At 37.1% G+C, this 22784-nt stretch overlaps 1 protein-coding gene and 1 long non-coding RNA gene across 2 annotated transcripts in view; one reads left to right on the forward strand and one right to left on the reverse strand.

Annotated features, from left to right (window-relative positions):
- LOC109085447 (atrial natriuretic peptide receptor 1-like) overlaps positions 1-22784 on the forward strand; it is a 1054061-nt gene that overhangs the window by 686678 nt on the left and 344599 nt on the right. The gene's annotated exons all lie outside the window — the stretch shown is intronic.
- LOC122140609 overlaps positions 1-22784 on the reverse strand; it is a 29500-nt gene that overhangs the window by 2228 nt on the left and 4488 nt on the right. The window contains exons 2-3 of the long non-coding RNA XR_006157193.1: positions 6835-6945; positions 6286-6454 (exon numbers count right to left, since the gene is read on the reverse strand). This is a non-coding gene — a long non-coding RNA (uncharacterized LOC122140609). The remainder of the gene's footprint in view (positions 1-6285; positions 6455-6834; positions 6946-22784) is intronic.

The raw sequence follows: 22784 nt of genomic DNA on the forward strand, positions 1-22784 counted from the left end.
CAAATGAAACTGAGATGACTTTAGCAGCTGCATCGTCAACACGCTTGTACTTATTTGAACAATGCCTAAAACTTGGTATTATGAGCTTTTCCTGTGTCTGTTTGCCTCTTTAAGAAGAATCGCTTCATGTATTCCCCAATTTTAAGTCGCTTTGGATAAAAGCGTCTGCAAAATGACTAAATGTAAATGTAAACACTATTGTTAAAAGAAACAAGTTTGCTCTGGAGCTTCATTTTGGACAAAGTGTCATCTGTCTCAAATGTTTCTCCTAAACATTATTAGAATAAAAAACAAATGAGACTAAGAAGCTTGTATTTAAGTGATGTAGTCGGACAAAAAATATTGAGGGGAACAAAGGGAAACATGTTTTCGCTGACCAGATTTAAACCTGTATTTTCCACACAAGAACCAAAGGCTCAAAATATCTGGAGAATGCATACTAGACTCTAAGCTATGGCTCATATAAATATTGTCACTTTCAACTTAGGCCCCGTCCACATGGAGACGAGATTTACACCGCCACATACTGGTCTGGCATGTATACTACATCGTTTTCAGTCAGTTTCGTGGTTTTGTGTGTATGCAGATATTTCTTGAGACGAGGTAAAAAAAAAAAAAAAAAAAAAAAAAAAAAAAAAGATTGGATAGGGAAAGCTCTGGCTTTGTGTGGATGTGGCCTTAAACTCAGTTTACTCTTATGCTGCCTTCCTGCCTGTCAATGAAATTACTACAGGCCATTTCCTCTACTCCCACCTGTTGGCTTTACCTGTATCCGGCCCTGCCCACCCATCAGTCAGTACTCATAGCTCCATGCACATGCTCACTTTCTGGTCTATAAAGCTCATTTTATGGATCATGGATCTTCCTACACATAGGCCTCTAACAGGAGGGAAGACAGTGAGATTGGGTGAGATTACCTGAGCATGAAAGAATTGTGTGTGTCCCCCTTGAGGGACAGTGAAAAGAAAGACAGGTGGAGACCCACCCAGACCCTGCGGCTATGTGCATTACCACCTTCAGAGCCAAGAAAAAAAATTATTAGCAGTTTGTTTGTCAATCCATTCCATCCCTGCATGCTCCTGTCCCGAGTATAATTTATTTGATCAAAAATACAATAAAAACAGTATTATTGTGAAATATTATGAAAATTTAAAATAACTGTTTTCTATTTGAAAATAGTTTAAAATGTAATTTATTCCTGTGATACAAGCCTGAATTTTCAGCATCATTACTCCAGTCTGCAGTGTCACCCAGTCCTTCAGAAATCATACTAACATGCTGATTTGCTGCTGAAGAAGCATTTTTTATTATTATTATCATGTTGAAAACAGCTGTGCTGCTTCATATTTTTGTGAAAACTGTGATTTTTCAGGATGCTTTGATGAATAATAAGTTTAAAAAGAAAAGCATTTATTTTAATAAAATAAAATAAAATGGTTTCACTGACCCCAAACCTTTTGTTTCATAAGTAGCCACTTTTAGTTTGTAGTTTGCAGCGTAGCAACATTTACAAAAAAAGTATCTTGACAGTAGTTAAGCTTTATGTTCAAATTATGAGTAGCTTGCAAGCTACTTTATCAAAGCAGCTTCAACACTTGAGCCAATGATATGAGGCTCACTGTGTCTGTAAGCCTCTTGGTTTACAGGCCTTGAGGTAATCTTCAACTTCACAAAGACCTTGGAAATGAGAGGATGGGTGGTAAAGTAATATGCAGCCTTTGGATGAATGACTCTTACTGGGTCACCGCAGACAAATTGACTTGTTTAATGACATAGCTAACAAATGCAGGGCCTTTTACAGCCCTGTAAGGCCACTGACCTGGCCAGTGCTTATACGCTGCAAATAATTCACCAAGGCTAGAGGAGTCACTGCTATTCACTCTTTTTTCTCCAAAGAGAGGCAGCAAAAAGATGGAGGGGGAGGGGTTTGGACAAAGACAGATTTAGGAGGAAAAGAGAGGGGCTGGGGGACTGTGGACAAGCATTTAAGGCCGATGCACAGGAGGCTCCTGGGATACGTGACGGACCCTGTCATTAGAATAAAAATGCAGGCAATCTAGAGGCAAGCAGCAGGAGGTGGGAAGAGGGTTAAGTGGCAGACTTTTACGTGGTTAAACCAGCAAGCTTGATTTACCCTGGGATGTGTGGCAAGCTATCATTTGCAAATCACACCATGTCTCCAGGGCCTGCTAAGACGAGTCATGGGTTTTGCTGTGGATGTTTGTTGTGGCCTTTTGTGGGGGGTGCAGACAAATTTAAAAAAAAAAAAAAAAAAAAAAAGTAATGCAACATGGCTCTTCTTGCATGCCTCCTTGCAATTCATGACACAGGCATTTGAGTGTGCATCATGGTTCCCATATAATGCCATGATTTGGGGTGTAAACATGTCATGAACCCTTCATAGCTATTGCATGTGAGACAGAAGAATCTGTCAAAGAAACTAGGGACCACAGATATTACAATTCTGGCGGATACAGATACGTTGATTTTCCAACATGATCTCAGTTCAGTTCGTACATATTTTACAAGGTGGCTAAGTCGTACAAATTTATACGACCTCACTTGTACAAATTCATAAGATTTTTGCTAGATTGTACGTATTTTACAAGTTGTATAATTCATCTGAATTTGTACAAATGACCTACCCCTAACCCCGCCCCTAAACCTACCCGTCACTGGGGTCTAGACAAATCATACAAAATCGTACAAGTGAGGTTGTATGAATTCGTATGAATTAACCACCTCGTAAAATACATATGAATTAGTCATGAGAAAGCTTTGGATTTTCATGTTGAGGCCCATGACTAACAAGTGTCAGATGGAAATTCTTTACTAACTATATTAATAAGTATAGAATGTACAGTATTTACTCTTTGGTGCTGTTTATTTTTGACCAAAACGTTTTACGTAACACACACACACAAATCATGTACATTATTTAAAAAGATTAAATGGCACAGAAAATAATAATAATAATAATAATAATTGTCACAGTTCACGGAAATCAATGGGAAGCAAAGTTCATATAGTGGAAACATTTGGTACTGCACCCTAACAAAATCTTACTGAAAGCTTTTTTTTTTTTTTGAGAAATCAACCTTAAATTTGGAATGCAGCTTCTTCAGATTTATTGCTTCAATGTTCATGCAGTTTTACAGCAAAACATGTTTTAGAAATTATATTTCATATTTTCATATTTAGTACCGTAAAATCGAACTAAAATTTTATACCAAAAAATATTATGTAGTACATTGTAGTACATCCATTTCATATACAAAAAAAGAGTCAATTATGAAACAGAGCATCAATATTAGATATCCATTCTGAGATGAACAAGATAAAGATTAAAGGTAATCAAATTTTAAAAACAGAGGAAATAAGAAAGCACAATTAAATATCCCATATTGGTCTATATAACTTTAAGTACTGTCTCAGATATTTATCCTAAAATTGCTTAGAAGAAAAAGTGGCAATCACTGTGAATGTAGATGTATAAAATTAATGTTAATATCATAGCTCAAGATGGTTTGATCTTTGGAGAATCTGATGAGAAATGTTTGAGGACAGTGAGGTCCCCAGGGGCAGGGTTTTTTAAAGTCAACATAAACATCACAAAAGCATTTTCTCACCTATTATGGCATATATCTAACTGAAGATAAACAAGAAGAAAGAAAAAAAAAAGAAACGTTGATTTTGTCCACTGGGATGGAAAAATCTTTTATAGTAAAAACGACAATATCCAATAAAATTTTCGATTTTGATTTCATGGTGACTTTAAGAAAAACTCTCCAGTGAGCTCACAAAATTTAATCACACTGCTGTCTAGATGAAACAGTTGTGATATAAAAGAGATTTCACTTGACCTCTGTTCTTGCTGTGTCTCTCTGCAAAACTGTGCGGTCAAAGTGCATGAAACCCTGTCACCTTTTAAAAGGTGAGAAATTATTCATAGATTTTGTGCTACTGTCACATACTAACATGACCTAGAGTGAGAAAGTCTTAAAGTGATAGTACACCCAAAATTTATCATTTAATCATCGCTCATGTCTTTCCAAAGCTGTACAACTTTCTGTGGATCACAAAAAAAGATATTCTAAAGAATGTTGGAAACCAAACAGTTCTGTTGACCATTAACACCAAGACATTTCTCAAAATATCTTCATTTATCTTTATAAATTTATAAGAAAGTCATACAGGTTTGGAACGTCATCCCTCATCAAAGATCTGTGTGAAAGAGAACATTCCCTGTCATGAGCTCTTTGGTGTTTGGGTACAGCTGTCTGGACATTCAATGAGCATCCTTAAATTATTCATTTGAGGCAGAGTCATTTGTACTTATTGTTTAAAGAACTCTTTTGGAAGTCTTAAAATACTGTTAAGACCACGCCAAGTTTGTGCATGGCAGGCACTGCAAGTTAGAATGAGCACTGAGAAAACCTCTGGTGTCAAGACATGAAGTGCCACAAACAGTAGTCGTCATATTTAAATAGAGCAGAAGAGTGGGTTGAGACAGTGGCCTTAATTCACTGGGAGTTCTTTGCCCTGTTATAAATAACCTCTATCTATTTCATTCACATTGTTAGAGGATGAATTACCAACAATGGGTATGTATGTAGTCATGACACTTACCAGCAGTTAATTATTCTTTCCAGTTTTGTCCACTTCACCTTTGCTTGTGGGATTTGCTATATCTAGAACTATGTTCCAGGTAAATTATACACATTAAAGGGGTCATATGATGCGATTTCAATTTTTCCTTTCTCTTTGGAGTGTTACAAGCTCTTGGTGCATAAAGAAGATCTGTAAAGCTGCAAAGACTAAAGTTTCAAATCCAAAGAGATATTTATAAGAGTAAACCATGCCCTCCTAAAACGGCTCATTCTAACACGCCCACATATGTCTATGTCACTATGTGGGAAGATTTGCAAAACACCACCCAAATGTTCACACAAAGAAAGAAGGCATAACTTTGATTCTTGCTGTTGCGTTGCCACCGCCGCCATGTTGTGGAGATGCTGTGTGTTTCGTTGTGAAAGAGAAAATACTTTGTTTGGCCTTCCAAAAGAGGACACAACTAGAAATCAGTGGTTAAGTTGTATTTACAACACTGTTCCAGAACAATCCATCCCAAATATTCAGATGTGTGCAGCGCATTTTATGGAGGACCAGGACTGTTTCCTGGGAGAGTAGCCTACAATGCCGGTCTCTGTTTCTATAAAGTGGGGCAATTCCAACTTTGCAAGGACAGTCTGGCGCCTCTGCCTCTCAGTCTGTAAGTACGTTTTCATATTTAAAGAATTTGCAGATGAGGATTCAAACTTGAGTTTTGAGCAGTGTAGAGTAGGAATTTTGTTTATCGTTTCTCCAATCACAAATGCAGACATGGTTTTATGTTTATGCGCCACGATACGTAACGCGTAAAAAGACAGTATAAGTCATTATAATCAGTAATTATGTCCCCACTGGATGCAACGAATGCCTTGTTGTAATGGGTTTTATTGGTTTTGTCTCATCGCGCTGGGACACAGCATCACAATATGGTAAGGGGCATAACATTTCCGTCACATGTTTGAGGCATTCGGTCAATCACAACGCACTGGATAGCTGGCCAATTAGCGTACACCTCACTTTTCAGAACTATGAGCTTTGTAAAAATCAACACATTTCAGAAAGGCGGGGCATGGAGGAGAAACAATAATGTACATTATGTGGAAAATAATTAGTTTTTTTTTTTAACCTTAAACCGCATAAACACATTGCATTGGACCAAATACACAAAATAATGTTCTTTTTAGCAGCATCATATGACCCATTTAAAATATTTTTTTTTCAGGTATAGTTACAACCTGTCTATTTTTACATAGTAAACACAGCACTGTAGTTGTAAAAAAAAAAAAAAAAAAATACTTCAAACTTCAAACATATGTGTTATAAGCTAAATCTTATATGCAGAGCTAGTGATGTGTGCTTTTTCGAGAACTCGATCTAGATTATAGTTTTGAAGCAAAACAGACTTGAAAGCTTTGATACTGAAATGTTTCTCATTTTCTGAAGTTGTACTTTCACGTTGACTGACATACTGAGGCAAAAATATGTCAGGAACAAGAAAATAAGTTGTATTATCATGTCACCACATAAGGATTTACAGTTGGAAAATGCCCGCGAGAGGAAGTATTTATAACAGGGGTGAATGACATTTGTTTGATGACCCTCAAGGTTTGAGCCAGAGCACCACCATCTTCAAAGCATTCACGTTTCCGTATGAGTTTATTTCAAGTCCCTTACCACATAAGTTTAAGCCTTACAGACTTGGCCAAAGGAGGAAAAAGAAACATTTGCACAAGCATATGAGACCCAGGAAAAGGCTGGACTTCAAACGATGGGACTTCATCAATGTTATCTGTAATCGTTTCAGGCTGCCCCTCTGGTTTAATCGCTTCCAGAGAGACAAAGACTGAAAGAAAGAAAGTTAAGTTAGTAAAGATTCATTGCAAGACCCTCACAAATCCCATGAATCCAGATGTGATTATGGGTCTTAAGATCTCTATAGAGAAACACAATGGAGTAATTGTGAATTGTCAACAAGCATTTATGATTTATTATCATCACAGCTTCATAATGCTTTAGACTTCCCTAGTTATACTGTATCAGTAGATCTATAGAGTGCCGATTGTTCTCATAAAAATTTTTGTGTGGCCAGAAAACAATGAAGCAGCTGAGTGGCTTGAACAAAATACTTCCAGAAGAAACGTTTGGTCTGCATGTCACAGATAAATGAATACATTAGTCAGGGCTGGACAGGATGTGTGTGTGTGTATGTGTGTGTGGACTCACTCTATGTGGTAGAGTTAATCTCTGGGCAGCAGCTATGTTGGGTGGAGATTTGGGATGAAACTGGCTAACACCCGTCCAGCCACACCGGATACCGCTAACACTCACACATCACTATAAACACACACATATTTCATAATCACAAACACAGGAACACAACATCTTAGGATCTAATACATTAGCTAAATTTGAGGCACATTTACACAAACGAGGATTATGTTGGTATTTTCTAAAACTGCAGAGCAAATTAATGACTTTTCAAGTCACTTTTATGCTGCACTTGGCAATGTGAATGCCACTCATTACAAGCAAACCAAACATTTTTCAGAAACGTCACAAGCATAAACGTACTGTAGGAGTGGGCAAAAATATTCATTTTATTACTGATCATGATTTTCGTTTGAATAATATGAATTCTTAAAATCCCAAAATCAATTTTCCTTACTCCACCATTGGTTGCAGCATAAAGTAAATGCAAAAATAAAAAAAAAAAAATAAAAAAAATAAATAAATAATAAATAAATAAATAAATGGCTTTGCGCAATAACATGACCAGCATAGCCCAATACTAAAACAAATGACTGTCAGTGTCAGGTACTGAATTATCATCAAATATGCCATTTTTTAAAATATTGAAATTTTTATTAACCAATATTTTTTTTTGTAAATGTGCCATATTAGAAAGTTCTCTGTTTAATTTACAACAGTGAGAAATTAGAGAAATAACTTATAATATTTAAGCAAAAAGTGGACATTTTAACAGAATCATACCTAATTTATTAAGAATCGAATTAAACTAAAATTTGAAATTAAATTTAATCAAGCTTATGCAATGGAATCAAATCAGGAAATTTGTATGGATACCCATCCCTACATGCATAAGCCTTGGTTACTACAGTTTTCCAATGCATTCATCCAAGCCTTATTCATAAGCTCAAATGAACATCCAAAAATTCCTTTACCACATGAAGCAAAGTTAAGCAACATACATTATTAACAACATCACTTCACCTAAGAGACTGAACTCTAGGTGACACTGTGAGAAAATGTACCAAACCCTGATTCCCTATTCAAGCTCACTACACTTCAGAGATATGACAGCATGAATCAACACTGATATTTCTTAGGCTTAGGTGTAGCAGTCACAGGTCAATAAAAATGCCAACTCTAGAGGACTGTCTGTCACTACTGCAATTCATAGACAAACTGCTGAGTCAGCTGTGACACATCGCACATCACTATAAAGGCCGTGAAATGAAAAGGTCTGGCATCACTGTCAGACTTCGAGAGAACATTGACAGCATTATGATTCAGACCATTCACGACTGTTGTTGCTTCAATCCAAGCCTCTCGCACACCACTGACGCTCAACCACCCAACGAACATCAGCAAAATCTGACAACTTACATTAACCCCCAAGAAGCAGATGGGCAGTGTTAGATAATCTGACTCATCCAGGACATAAGAGTTTTGGAGCTCGACTGGCAAAATCTGACATGTCAGACTGAGAGACAGAAAGTTATTCAACCGAGCAAACCAGCGAGGACGCACACACACATACAAACATTTTTCTTTGATAACGCTCTCTTACACACACACACACACTTACTCTCGCAGATGTTACAGTCTGACCTCCTACACAATCAAGCAGGGAGTAGAATAGTAAAAGTGATGATTCCTCCGAAATGTGCTGAGAGATGCATGCCAAACAGAAAATTCTGGATACTGTGAAAAAGTGTTTGGCCTTCTGCGAGCTTGATAGAGAACCTCTAAAGCATCTTCATGGCACTAATTTCACACCCAGGGACTGTTTACGTGTCGTCTAATGCAGTGTTTCTCAAACCTATTCCTGGAAGTACCCCAACTCTACAAATTTTCAAACCCTTTCAAATCAAACTTACCTGAATCAACTAATCAACTCAGACTCTGAGATCTCAAAAGGATGGTTGGGATAAGGGAGACATCCAAAAAAAAACAAAAAAACGCCACCTATCTCTCAAGTGGACCATTGAAACTCCTAATTGAGATTGTAGATAAGGTGTTAATGGTCCATTTGAGAAATAAGTGGCGGTAATGCACTTATAAGTCTGCAATCCACCGTAAAGCAAGAAGAAGAAGAAGATGCGTCAGGCGCCGGCTGTTGAGAATGTGCTCAGGACAGTTCGGACATTGCGGTGAAAATCAGAGGTAAAAAAACGATATAAATACTGTTCAGTTTCTTGCACAGACTGATTGTTTTGTGTCTTTACACATCAATGTATCATCATGAGCTGCAGGGTTTAATTTGTTTTAATCTGTGTATGTTTTTTTGACTCTCAAAGCCGTGATTCCCATCCACTTACATTATATGACTGACAGACTGCAACGGTTTGAGTTAAAAATCTTTGTATGTGTTCTACTGAAGAAACAAAGTTACCTACATCTTGGATGCCCTGGGGGAAGCAGATAAACATACAATTTTCATTTTTGGGTGAACTATCCCTTTAACTGCAGTCTGGGACACATTTAAGACAGATGAGCTTCCACTGATTCGATCGGAAAACGTTTTAGACCCCATTTTCAAGTGTACTTAGTGCTTTTGTGATCCATTCACAAAAGAACACACATTAACACCAGATGTTAACTATTAACCTACTATTTATAATGCTGAAAATAATGCATTATAATACAGTAGAGCAGTGGTTCCCAATCCTAGTCCTGGAGAACCCCCAACACTGCACATTTTAGATGTCTCCCTATTCAAACACACCTGATTCAACTCATCAGCTCATTAGTGAGGGAATCCAAGACCTCAAATGTGTGTGTCAGATAAGAGAGACACCAAAAGCGTGCAGTGTTGGGGGTTCTCCAGGACCAGGATTAGGAACCACTGCAGTAGAGGATTTGCAAATTGTTGATCATAATGCCAAATGACTGATTTTATAAATAAAAATAGGGCCTACATTATTTTATTAAATATCACCAGACATGCTAGGTACTAGATGCCATTAAACATGTATTTTTAAAATAGAAGTTTAATGTAGTAATTTGTTAATGCATGTAAGCACTGACAGAGCATGTGTCTTAACAAAATTCCTTGTTTCCAGTTGTGCAGAATAATAAATATTTCTGTTCTGTTGTCACCACTGCCCTGTACTTTTGGGACCAAGACCATGCAAAGCCTATTCAAATCCATCCCAGAAGTAATACCAAAATTTGCTTTTTTTATTATTATTTATTTTTTTACTATATATCATATGGATTAAATGTAATTTAAAAACAAACATTTTAACTATTCTTTACTTTGGCTTTGTTTGAAATATCATGAGTATAAATGTGAAATCAGTATCGAACCACATTGTGACATGAGTATATCATTATACCCCTAGAATATGAGCATGTGAAAATATGAGTAAAAGAATGATTAAGCAACTGAATAAATGAGTGAGCAAGTGAGTGAATAAATGAGCGTGTGAGAGAGTATGTAATTGAAGGAATGAATGAATAAGCGAGGGTGATCAAGCAAGCGCGTGTGCTGGTGAATGTGTGTGACTGCGTGTGGAGCAGAATATTGATTCGATGGAGGAGGAGGGAGCTTTGTCATGAACAAGTCATTCTGCACACCACACACTGCAGTGGGCAGAGCTTACACAGACCCATCACAGCACACGGAGGGCATGTGACTCAACCCTCTTACAGAGCTTATCAGCCTGCACTGGCCCATTCCCACAAACCTTGGGAATGAATAAAAAAGCATAAAAAAATTTATCAACTCACGCTCAGTCAATGCCTTCTTCTCCCAGGCTGAAAAAACCTCCACAGATTTCAACCTACAGGATGATACATCCATCATACTCTCACCAATTACATACTCAAGTACCAGCAAGTTCTCAGTGGACACCTGTAGCACCAATGCACAGAAAACACAAACTCTGTGTTTTACATTGGCTTCACTTTCATCAGTTAATTATGAGGCAGACAGCAAGTCCTGTATTGTGCCATTAACACTGGACTGGATTAGCGTTTCCTCTCACCTCCCTGTGTATTAAGCTTAAGAGCAGCCGCTCCCTGCTGGAGAGCTCACCATCGCTGACACAAACCCCACCACAAGCCTGTAAACTATTCATGAGCACTCCATTTTTCATGGACAGAGATGGATGTTTCATGTAGGGCAAGATGGAATTGAAAAGGAAAGAGAGAGAGAGACATAGAAGTGAATAGCTGAGCAAGAGAATAGAAAGAAATTAGTTTTGAATATTCAAGTGGCACTAATAAAGTTATGTCGGAATGATCAGATTTGAGAGATGAACAAAAGCGAATGGCACTGCAGTGAGGAAACTGGATTTTTATTTGAGCCTCGAATTCCTGAGTTCTATGCCAATTTAATAATCATGGTAAAAGCTAATTTTAAAGGCTAAAAGCTAAAGGGATTTTGGGGATGATTTATTTATTTATAATTTACTCAATCATTCCAAAACTTGTATTATGTTAACTTTATTATGGAATACGAAATGAAAATTTCAGAACAATCTTTAGGCAGCTATTTTCCATACAGCAAGTTAACAGTAATTCCTAAATAAATAAATGTATAAGTAGCTTGGTTTACTCAAGCCAGCAGTGCAGCCATTTGATCTCTCTTTCCTATCTATGCAAACTTATTTATTCCCGACCTGGGGTGCATTTCCCAAAACCAACTATGGTTGCAAGTTTATTACCATTAGAGTTATAGCTAACAATGCTTTGGAGAAATGCACCTCTAGTCCGGCTCAGTACTGTGCATCATGAGAATTTTCTTTAGCCCTCCTCCTCCCCAGTACCAGCTGTCTAAATCTGCTATGGGGTTTACCATTCTTTACCTTGTAATAGCAGCATGTCTGTTATTCTGATTTTGCAATTCCTGTCTGCGAACCTTGTCATTTTGAGTTAATGCCATCAGCAGCATGGCAGATCTAATCCACCAATATCAATTCTTCCTACACTCTTTAAACCAGAAAAGAGAGATCAAACATGCAAAATAAATGAACAAAAACTATTTTTAAACTTTGGGCTCCTAACATTAGATCACTCGCACCCAAGGCAGTTTTTGTAAATAAAGTGATCACAGAGAATAGTCTTGATGTACTCTGCTTGACTGAAACCTGAAACCTGGCTAAAACCAAATGATTATATAAGTCCACTCCACCAAGCTACTGTTATAAGCATGAGCCCCGTCAAACTGGTCGTGGGGAAGGTGTTGCAACAATATATATTGATATTCTCAGTGTTACCCAGAAAACAGGATACAGGTTTAACTCATTCAAAATACTTCTGCTTAATGTTACACTGTCAGATATACAAAAGAGATATCTCCTATCTCTTGCTCTGGCTACTGTGTATAGACCACCAGGGCCATATACATAATTCCTAAAAGAATCTGGAGATTTCCTCTCAGACCTGTTGGTTACCGCTGATAAAGCGCTAATTGTCGGAGATTTTAACGTTCACGTTGATAATACAAATGATGCATTAGGACTTGCATTTACTGACCTAATAAACTCTTTTGGAGTCAAGCAAATGTCACAGGGCCCACTCATTGTTTTAATCATACGCTAGATTTAATTATATCGCATGGAATTGATCTTACTGATATAGATATCGTACCTCAAAGTGATGATGTTACTGACCATTTCCTTGTGCATGTTGCGTATTACTGATATTAACTATATGGCTCCGCGTTATCGTCCGGGCAGAACTATTGTTCCAGCCACCAAAGACAGATTTGCAAATAACCTGCCTGATTATCTCAACTGCTCTGTGTACCCATAAACACATATAAGCTAGATGAAATGACTAGCAACATGGGCAATATCTTCTCTAATACATTAGAAACTGTTGCCCCCATCAAATTGAAAAAGGTTAGAGAAAAACGGTACAACAGTAATACCCACTCTCTCAAGAAAGAAACTCGTAATCTTGAGCGCAAATGGAGAAAAACTAACCTGGAAGTTTTTAGAATTGCGTGGAAAAACAGTATGTCCAGCTATAGACAGGCTCTAAAAACTGCCAGGGCCGAGCATATCCACAAACTCATAGAAAATATCCAAAACAATCCAAGGTTTTTATTTAGCACAGTGGCTAAAATAACAAATAACCAGACGCCACCCGATCTAAATATTCCCTCATAGTTTAATAGTATGTAATAGTAATGACTTTCTGAATTTATTCACTGCTAAAATAGATAACTTCAGAAATACAATAAATTTAGATTCTACGCATCTAGTACTCCAGCTTCATTCATCGCACCCAAAGAAAAACTGCAGGGCTTTACAATTATAGGACAGGAAGAGCTAAATAAACTTATCACTGCATCTTAACCAACAACATGCCTATTAGATCCTGTACCCACTAAATTACTGAAAGAGTTGTTACCTCTAGCAGAAGAACCGCTTCTCAGTATTATTAACTCGTCGTTATCTTTGGGTCACGTCCCAAAACCATTCAAGCCGGTGGTTATTAAGCCTCTTATTAAGAAACCACAACTAGATCCTAATGAACTGGCAAATTACAGACCCATTTCAAATCTTCCATTTATGTCAAAAATTTTAGAAAAAGTTGTGTATGCTCAATTGTGCTCCTTCCTGCAAAAAAAAAAAAAAAAAAAAAAAAAATAAAAAAATCTCTATGAAGAATTTCAGTCAAGTTTCAGGCCCCACCATAGCACAGAAACTGCAATTGTTTCTTGAATATAGAATATAGTGCATGAATCACACAGACTACTTTTGCTTTTTTAATTTGGTCCTTTTTGGAGATTGTATAATTTTCCATTTTCAGTCCACAAAAAAAAAAAAAAAACACGGCATACAGGTATAAATCAACATGAAGGTGCGTAAATAATTTAAATCATATTTTCAATACAGCTGTCCCTTTAATCATACCAATTCCAAACACCAATTCCACACACACATACATTTTACACCCCCATGTTGAGCAGTGCTCTGCTAGACTCCTGAGTTTTTATTTAGTGTTGCTGGCAGTAATGGACTTGAGATGCTGATTAGTTGTAAATGGGCGTGAGGCGAGGTAGAGCGCCAATCACGCCATGCCTAATGACGCTCCGCAGACCCTTCTTCTCTGCAGGGAGCACTGCCTCAGAACGAATGGGTCTGCTCGCCACATTTCTAATTGAAAGTAATGATAATTAATATCATCATAATCACAGTTTGTTGTTGAGGATGTTTATGGGCTTTTGTGGCAGAAAAATGAGAAAGCACTTTATAAAATGGCTCTTGTTAACCTTTTAGCTTACTGCAGTCTCATTTAGCATCTGGAGCATCACTTCCATAATGGCTGTGAGTAGAAAGTAAAATGGTAATTTGTATTCAGTGCCATCTTCTCTCTTTGGGGTGGTGTGACAAAGATAAATCCTGATAAATGTTGGCTGATACGTGCTTTAATGAGCTTGAATTAGAATATGCTGTGAAAACATGGAAATGCTTTGGAGCAAAGGACAAAGCGATATCTCTGAACATACACTCATGAGATCATGAGGATTGATGGTACGTCAAAACTGCATTTGACAGGCAAATCACCCTCACGTTCCACTTGTAACTGATAGGAAGTGTTACAGAGAGCCAGAAATGTAGATGCTATGACTGTGACCTCTGTTGAATTGAATAGTCTTTTATAAATGATGAATGGGTAGTTTGCATGAAAATTTTATTATGTAATTATTGATTTTGAAATACTTTGGCCAAACTTTGTAATTTGTAAATGCAAACATTTATAATTATTTCCCTGAAAAGTGTAAACACTGTGACTCTATCAAAACACTTCTTTGATTATGAATCCCAACCAAACTAAACTAAACTGGATTAATTAATAGTATTTGGTCAAGAATCATCCATTTGTCCAACAAATGAAAGAGAAGGGGAGTTATTTAATTTTCTGAAATAACTTTTTCATTTACTCATTTAACATTTTACAATATTTAAATCCATTTCAGATATACATACATACATACATACATACATATATACATATATATATATATATATATATATATATATATATATATATATATTTTTTTTTTTTTTTTTTTTTTTTTTTTTTTGCAGACTGACCCTCTTCATTTCTGGAAAGGGTCCCACAGAAATCAGTTTAAAAGATGATCCAATTAACAAATTATTTTAACAGAACCATCAAGAGTGTCCCTGGCAAAGTCCTGAAACAGATGCTCTTAAAAGTCAAGCTTAAATAAATGTGGACAATGTGAAGTTTGCAGGCAGCCACGGCCAACACCTGAGGTGCAAATTCCACCATTTTGCTCAGTGAATGCTTATGACAATAAGATCTGAGATTCCCAAATCCAATGGCACGGATAGGTCTCAACACTGACAACCTTCACCTCACCTCTCCACTGTCCTCTCTTCAAACCAACCCTGTGCTTATTCAGTTAGTTCAAGTACAATCAGTTCCTTTCAATTGCAAATCAGGCTGGTCCAGCCGTGGACGAGACAAACAGAGCATGTACCAAAAAAAAAGCAACTCTTACTATAGTGAAAGAAAGAGCGGGGGAAAACAGCTTATAAGAAAAAGGACATATGTAGCTTAATTACAAGGGCCCGAGGATATGCAAATGAAAAGGACCTCCCACACGAATTACTTTTTTTTTCTTATGCAAACCATGCTGCTCAGATAAGCTCTGTGTAAAAGAAACACAGGGAGGATTGGCCTGTGTGTCAATGCCCCTATTCTGCTGGAGGGTTATAAACTATTCTTCGCAAAGGATGCACTCGATTGACCCACCATTAATAATCCTGGAGGATTAATTAACATGACTGCTCTTGATGCTTGAAGGCAACAGTTGAATTCAAACGTCTTTTTAAATGTCCCTTACAGAAAGACAGAAGCACACACATCTTACCTTGCTCTCCAGTCAAACCTTTGGATCCAATCTGTCTTCAAATGGCTAAATGTTAAATGTACTGTAAAATATAGTGTAATTAATATTACAACTAATTGCTCTTTTATTTTTCTTCATTTATTAGTAACTGTGGACCAAACTTATTAATTTGTTCCCTCATTTTACTTCAGTTTAAATTAACATGGGAACAAATTCTTAATTTCAGCATGTTGCTATTCTATTGCTGATTGGCTTTTAGCCTATTGCTATTCCGAATACTTTCTCAGTCTGCCATTGGTCAGGAAAACAAATTGCCTTGCCATAAAGTTATGACATTGGTTGAGTCAATGTTGCTTTCTCGGGTTGGACGGGATACTCAAACAAACAGAGCAATGTTTTGATAGCACAGCAGTGTTTACACCACCTACAACTGGCTTACTTGTAGTTGTCTCTCCATATTAAGCTGGTGTGAAAGTATTCGACCATCAAATCAACAGCTTTTTTAACTGGGTAAGATTAACCTGTAACAGAATGCACACAATAGAAAGTGTGCTAAACTGACCCGATGGTGTACTGAATGTACAATTTGCCCTTAGCTGTGATTTGCACTATACTTTCTCACACTTAATCTTGACTTGGAGTTCTCTGGCCCTGAAGCCTATAAAAGGTTTCATCAGGTGCTGTACTTTAAGGTTTTCTTGGCTGTTCTAGTCATTAGTCTTCCCTTTACCCTTCTCTCTTTTTCTCTCAGACCACCCACACTGGTGTCCATCACGCTTCTCTCCAGCTGTGGCCTGCCCATGGCCCATTTGTGTTACTTTGTTTCTTTGTGGCTGAGGTCAGAAATACCCCAACCCCCTTCTTCTCTCTCCTTTTACCTCTCTCTCTTGCTCTCTCTCTCTCCAGTAACTCCAACAAAAGCTCAAGCTGGCCTTTGTGCCTGATGCAGGTGTCCTGGGCCATGAAAGGACTCAGGCTCAGATTGGGAGAGCTGAGGGGTCCATTCACTCAAACACCCACCTGTAGGACAATCTGACCCAGATGAGTCACTCTTATAGGCTCAAAATGCTTCCTGACAGACAGCCGGTCCCATTACTTGTGTGGGTGGAATCTGTTCATTAATCTGGCAGAGATAATTCGGTGGGGCTTCTGTTAAGTTGAGTGGCTGAAGTTTTAAGGTCACAGATGGTAGAGTGGCATTAAAACTTCATCCTTGTTCCAAACAGCATGTCCTGACAGGGCCTAGAATTGAACATATAACATTTTACTCAATTCACCTGCTACTGGCGAGATGAGGCAAAAAGTAAAATTTTGCATCAAGAGAAAGAAAGCCATAAAGAAATAAATGCATCTCTTCCATGTTAAGTCCTGATGAAATCGAAGTAGCAACATATCTTTTTTTTCTGTATTGTGACGTACATCCAAGAGAATCAAATAATAATTTAAAAAGTAGTGCAGTGACTTGGCATCAGGTCTGTGTATTAGTTGTTGACTGGATTTTGAGATGTGGGCATGGCACTTTAAAATGAACGCAAGCTTTGTGGAGCTATGAGTCATTTGTGAATGGGAGGTTTTAAAGTTATAGTTCACCCAAAAATAAAAATGACCTCATGATTTAATCACCCTCAAGCCATCAAAGGTGTATATTACTTTCTTCTTTCAGATAAATACAATTGGATTTCTATTAAAAAATGTCCTGGCTTGTCCAAGCTTTATTATGGCATTGGATGCTGGTCGAGATTTTGAAGCAAAAAAAAGTCCATCCATCCATCCATCATAAAAAAGTGCTACAAACAGTTCCTGGGAGATAATACATATCTTCTGTGTTCATGTAAGAAAAATATCCATATTCAAAACTTCATAAACAGTAATCTCGAGATTCCGCTAGTTGTATGCATGTTCATGAGAGAGTGGCGCTCCGGCCGGATGACATAAGCTCTCATGAATGTGCGTACGACAGTTAGTGGAAGCTAGCGATTACGTTTTAGAAAGTTTTAAATATGGATATTTTTCTTACACAAATGCATCGATTCACTTCATAAGGCCTTTATTAACCTCAAGGAACTGTGTGGATTACTTTTTATGATGGATGGACGCACTTTATTTGCTTCAAAATTTTGACCACCATTCACTGCCATTATAAAGCTTGGAAGAGCCAGGACATTTTTTAATATAACCCTGAATGTATTTGTCTGAAAGAAGAAAGCTATATGCAGCTAGGATGGCTTGAGGATGAGTAAATCATGGGCTTTTTTCTTTTTTGGGTGAACTATCCCTTTAAACAGACTTAATGACTGGCAAGTCCAGCTGAGGGACGTCTTTTGTTTTATCTGAGTTATGTTTTGATTAGACATTTAAAGAATTCTTTATATAATAAATCGGTAACATTAACATAAAAAATCTATAGGGTTTGTTTTCATTCCTTGCAGTCAGAGATTTTAGGTTCTTACTATCCAAACAACTACATGACATTTTGTAAGTTAATTGTTTTTGTAACTGCAGCATTGTGCTGGGTATCCCCTCCTCATAGTTACATAATAGAACCCCTGTCCTTATTACATTTTAAACATTAAATATACTAGACTGCCTGTTATTGCTGCAGCATGCTGCATTTTTACTTTCAACATGTACATATACATTACTTGCCATTACTAGAAATTTGTTGCATTGTGCCTAGTTAGGACACGGTTTGTTTAAGTCTTTAGACAATGGCCCCTCCGTTATTTGTCTAGTTATGTAATTATTCCGAAAATATACAGAATTTTAGCTGAGTCATAAGTGATTGTCTTCATAAAAGGTGTGATCAACTGTTTCTAGGAGACTGCAAGCTGTGTTTTTCCAGAGGATCTAACATTAGAGATATGACTGCCACTCCTTCCCTCTTTACTGTCTACACATCAAAACTATCCTGCACATTAGCTATATATGTAGATAATGGTGATTTATGTTTCCCAAGTCCCATCAACAATGTACTTGGTTGATTAACTTTTGTGAAGGATTAAAGCAACCATAACAAGCCCAATGAGTGCATGTAAGATTGCATGTCTCACATATTGCACTATAGAGACCTTTTTTGTTGTTTTGCAGTTCAGCCTTAGCTCACAATAGCAAATGTTTACATTTCATTTACCTGATGCAATTATCCAAGGTGAGTATATTTCCAGAGGGGATTTTCTTACTTAAGGTGTCCAATTATCATACACTGCGACTGAGTCCCCTGTGCTGGGGGGGGCTGAGTTGTAAAAACCCAGCATGTTTGTGATCTTGCCTGTTCTCGGTAGAATGCAGGGGCTGGGAAAAGGGGGAGGGGTAACACCACTTTAATGAAAAAAGCCGAGAGAGTTCAGTCCCAGCACTGCATCATTGCAACTTTGACCTTCTTACACACCAGAAAAACTCAAAAAATTGTTTTTGCATTTCTGTGGGAAGGTGACTTTAAATAGTAACAAACACCACCTCCCATCTCAGGTTTACCCTCTAATTGCAGTCTACGGAAGTTGAGCTGCATTCACAGGTAGCCTCATCATTCTCGAAACTAAACACTGAACATGTATTTCAAAGCAACAGTTTGTCTCGCAATATGACATTTTTTAAAATTGAAATATATTGTCTAATTACAGACAGCCACCGATACTGATGACATATTTCCCTACAAAAAAGTTGTGCTTCAAGGAGAGCCTGATTTATGCCGCAATTTATTTCAATTTAATCTTTTAACATGAATATAGATTTTATGCTTAGCTCATAAATCAATCTTGATTCAGTCACTGTAATTCACCCTGCTCCCGGTCAGCGAACATCAACCTGAATTAGCCAGTCTGCTCAGCTTCACCGCACAATTAGTTCTATCAAGAGTGAAAGCTTTAATCAATGGCTGACTTGTCCTTCACTGAGCCCTGTGGCTATAGCCACCGTGAACACACACAGTAACACCACTCTTAAGCTTTGGATTACCAGGTCTGTGCAGTGTCACGGTGGCAACTTTTGATAAGACAAAAAAACTAAGCAGTGAAGGTGCAACGTGCTGCAACCAGAATGCTGGTAGTAAACTCCTCTGGGTGTGACTATGTGTGTGCACGTGTAGCTGTTTCTGTCGCAGCAGTACCCGGGAGGCCCAAAGCAGTCTGTCTCATTGATTCAGTTGGGTTTAAATGTCACTCACAACAGAGTCTGGGCAGCCCTAGAGACCACAGCAAACTACAAGCAACAAAAGGGGAGAAAATGACATTGGTCCTTGAAAACAACTGTTCTCTCTGCTGTGACAAAGGCTGTGGGCAGAAAACAAGGGAATTTTCTGCACGGCTTAAAAATAATTAAATCAATCTCATGTGTTTCTTTTTACATTTTCAGAGTATATTTGATTCTTCAGAAATTGTGGTATCTAGTAGGAATTATACTGTATCTTTGCTGTTAACAAATGCACTTAAGGGTTAAGGGATTTTAAAAAGAAAGGATTACTTTGAAGTAAGTGTTTTCTTGAAACATTTTAATGGTTTACCCAAGCCATAACAGAGTTCTTTCTAAAAGACAGCCATATAAAATCCTCCCACTCAAATACATTCCCATGAGAATAAAAGTGAAGACATCACAGTTGACTGGGCCAATACTCAATTTAGAAGTTTAATGTTATCTTTCATGCCTTTTAATTAACAGCCCCCTTTACCAGCCAGAAAACCACTGAATTAAAAAAAAAAAAGTTTATATTTTATAACCAAGTCATTATAATTATCAAGTGAAAATTTTGCTTTTTATGTAAATGTAATGTTGACATTTACCTCAAGGGCATTTGAGACTCGTCTTCTCCAAATACTGAATCAATTTTGTTTTTCTCTCCCCCCCCACACGTCAGTTGTCCTCATTGTGGTTGTATTGGATATTTCCTTTTCTATGTTCTGAGCTTACAGCATATTAACATGTTCCTTAAACTAGAAACATACTGAAATGCATGAAAGCCATTTCTAATCTAACTCTTCATATGACACCATGATGAACACAATCAGTAAACAGCTAATTAAATTTGTAAAGAATGCTTATATGGTGCATGATTACACAAAAGAATAAAATACCTCACGATGAGGGATTTTACCTCTGGAGTAACTAAATGCAAGTTGATTGACAGCTGGCAGCGAGTATCAGCTTTTAAGGTCATCCAGTACACTTATGCAAAATGATGAGTTATTTCAAAACACAGTGTACATTTTCACAAAACATTGTCTTCCACAACATTGTTTGTTGCCAATTGTTGAACACATTGGAAGATGTGTTGCAGGGGTTATTTCAGAAGAATGGCACTTGTTTACAACTATGTGTAGTACTCACATACAATAACTAGCGGTGACATTTCTTTGATGTGAAACCATATACTAGTTCCCTATTTGGAATCTCCATTATCATGGCCGAATGCCATGTGAAGTCCAGGATGATTGATGTTTCTTTAAAGTGATGCAGTAAAAAAAACACTTTCCTCATGATGTCACCACCTGTCAGAATGACAACAGACCCAAACCCAAGCTAAACACTCCACATAAAAAAAAAAAAAAAAAAAAAAAAAAAAAAAAAAAAAAATATATATATATATATATAAAGAACATTAAGAGTCAAAACCCAACCCAGTCATAACAGATAAAAATCACTTATATTTTCCAAGAGCTTCTTGCAGAGTAAACCAGAGTTCCTGAAGCTGTTCTGAAGGAACAGTGTGGCCATACTCTTTGTTAGGTCCTTTACCTAGATATCTCAAATCTTTTATGAATTCCTATACAGATAGGAATTTATCAAGAAACGTGCATTGGCAAAATTGCAACTGCTGCAAGAACAGGAAGTGCTTATGTTTCACTTTTCCTCTGTCTGTTTTCTCTCCCTGTATCTGGTGTCACTTCCAAATAAAAATTAACAGAACTACTCATGTAATTATGTTCCCCCTACAATTTATTATTGATCAAACATGCCGGTGTGATGCCAAGACCATTAAATGTGCTCTATTTGAATTTGGAAGGCTAAACGATGCAATGTGATACATGAAACCTGTAAAACACCAGGCTGAAATTAAATTATTTATCTTTTATGTATTGATCCACAATGATCCCTGTTCATGCAATTCATGGGCAAGCTGAGGCTTTGATCATTAGGATTTGTACAAAAAATCTACAGCATGAATCACAGTTCTCATATTACTAGTATATGGACGATAACGCTAAACCAACACAGACATGTTCTATCCACAACACATTAAGGCAACACTAACACCTTCTACAAGTAATAATTAAAAATGAGATCTTAGATGATTCTTTAACTGGTCTATTACTACTACTGATTAAACAAGCTCTCGAGCCTTTGATCACAAACTAAGGGCATCTATGCACCTTAACAAACAAACAAACAAACAAACACTTTATAATATACACACATTTGGCATCATCATAACCTTAGAAAGGAAGCAGCTGAGTTGCAGGCTAACATCTTGGATCATGCACACACAGATGGTAAATGGTAAATGGTACTTCTTAGATAAATGCCAGGTTTTTCTTCATCTGTCATGTTTTTGTTCCCATGCAAGGGTTATTCCACCATCACCCATGATGACGAAAAATCCGTTTTGTGTGACAAACTTGTTTTTGTGAATCATTTACGCAGTCCTCTCAGATTCCTGTCATTGTTTCATGATCATGATCGTGACTCATTTCTAGAGATTCATTTCACTTTTGTCCAATTACCAGAAGTGTGCTAGTGTAATATACCTTAGGTCTAATGCGCACTACAAGACTCAACTTTGTAGTTTATGCATTTTTTTCAATCTTTGACTAAGAACCCTTCAAATTGTGTAAACCGATGCTTTTAAAGTATGTGTACCTGTTAGACAGGCTCCAAGCAGGAGTTACTTAAAACTGAAACTAAAAGTATAAAAATATTTCCATTACTTACATGAAAAAAACATGAACTGAAATAAAATAAAATACAAAACGTTTTATTTCTGCTACTTGCAAAGGAAATATTTCTCATTTTACTTGAACTTGATGTAGGCTAAAATAACTAAAACTGAAATAAACAATATTTTAAGTTTTATTATGAAAAAGTGCTGAAATAATTTTATTAT

The sequence above is a fragment of the Cyprinus carpio genome, chromosome B19 (assembly GCF_018340385.1).
Source record: "Cyprinus carpio isolate SPL01 chromosome B19, ASM1834038v1, whole genome shotgun sequence".
Taxonomy (NCBI): Eukaryota; Metazoa; Chordata; class Actinopteri; order Cypriniformes; family Cyprinidae; genus Cyprinus; species Cyprinus carpio.